The following is a 1,488-nucleotide window of genomic DNA, read 5'->3' on the forward strand; positions in this document are numbered from 1 at the left end:
TTTTTTTTTTTTTCGTGCTAAAATCGCACGTGCACATGCAAATGAGTATAGAATTGAATATATAATTATATATATATATTTTTGTGTGTGTGTTTGTTTTAACGCATGTGTAGCTAGCCGTGTGGGAAGCGGTGAAGATATTCGCGCACGCATTTTTGTGTGCGTGCTGGTGGACGCGCATATGTATAGGCATACGCAACATACACACACAGTGCATTTTGCGCACACCGGAAAGGGGCGGGCTACTTTTCCTTGCATGCGCTTCACAGCTTTGTATCCCCACCGGTGCTTTATCGGGAAGCGGCCTCAATGAAAGGCGCAATTACGAAGGGTTCAATTTGGTAGCCATGTGTTACAGGAAAAAATAAAGGCGGACAGCTAGCCATGTGTATTAATATGATGCCCAAGCCATGTCCATGCGACACGGTTCCGTTTCAAAGAAAGGAAAAAAAAAAAAAAAAGGATACCTTTTTTTATCAAGGCAGCATGACCATTTCTTTCACAAAAGATCAGATTGTTCTGCAAGTGAACGAATGACCATATTTTCCCTGTAGAGTTCCTTTTTATTTGTTAATCATTTTTGGCGACACGAATGGGACAACAGCCCGCACGGGGGATGCTTAACGCACATGCCTGACAGAGATCTGCCCGAGCCAGCAGTCCACAAGGACATTTTTAAAACGGTCCCAATTGAAGTACATGTGTTTCATGTAGGAAGGGAGGCAACGATTGGCCTCACCGATTAGCCGCGAATAGGTTATTACGTGGGGGATTAACTTCCCCTGTCCTCTGTTTACGTATGAGAAAAGCGGTTGTAAAGATTACCCATCCTTTGTGGGAACCAACCGGACAGTTCACTTCTACACGGATGGTCCTTAGCACATGTCGTTCCACTGGTAGGTGCCCAATTAGCCAACGTAGCAGGTATACCGACGAGGTCACCAAAAAGGTCATTCCACCCAGGGAAGAAAAAATGTACGCGCATTGGGGAAGCTGTACACACATATATTCATATATATGTGTATGTGTATACATTTTGAGGGGGATAAGCAAAGGTGCTCATTTTTACAGTTCGTGGTGGCTGACGGGGGAGTGGAAAACTGATTCATATCGGCGTTTCTTTTTTCTTTTACTGTCTATGTTTGGCCGCCCATCTGCATATACCAAATTGAAATGAACTAATTTGTTTTGACCTTGTTCAGCAAATTCTTCACAATGGAAGGAACACCAAAGCGGGGATGTGTCTGTACTCGTCCCCACTAGACATGCATAATGTTGGTAAAAGGAAACATATCTAAACCGCCGTTCTTTTGTTCTTGCATAAAATTCTTTTACTCATGTGTGATCGTGGTGATAGAAAGTTGCACAACTGGATTTGAGTCCCCAATCAAAGGCACACACAAAACAACCGCCGGGCACACACCGATGTACGAAGTAACATTTATGTGCCAAAACAATATGTTCACACCAAAAAAAAAAAAAAAAAAA

Source organism: Plasmodium fragile, assembly GCF_000956335.1.
Source record: "Plasmodium fragile strain nilgiri unplaced genomic scaffold supercont1.18, whole genome shotgun sequence".
In the NCBI taxonomy this organism is placed as follows: Eukaryota; Apicomplexa; class Aconoidasida; order Haemosporida; family Plasmodiidae; genus Plasmodium; species Plasmodium fragile.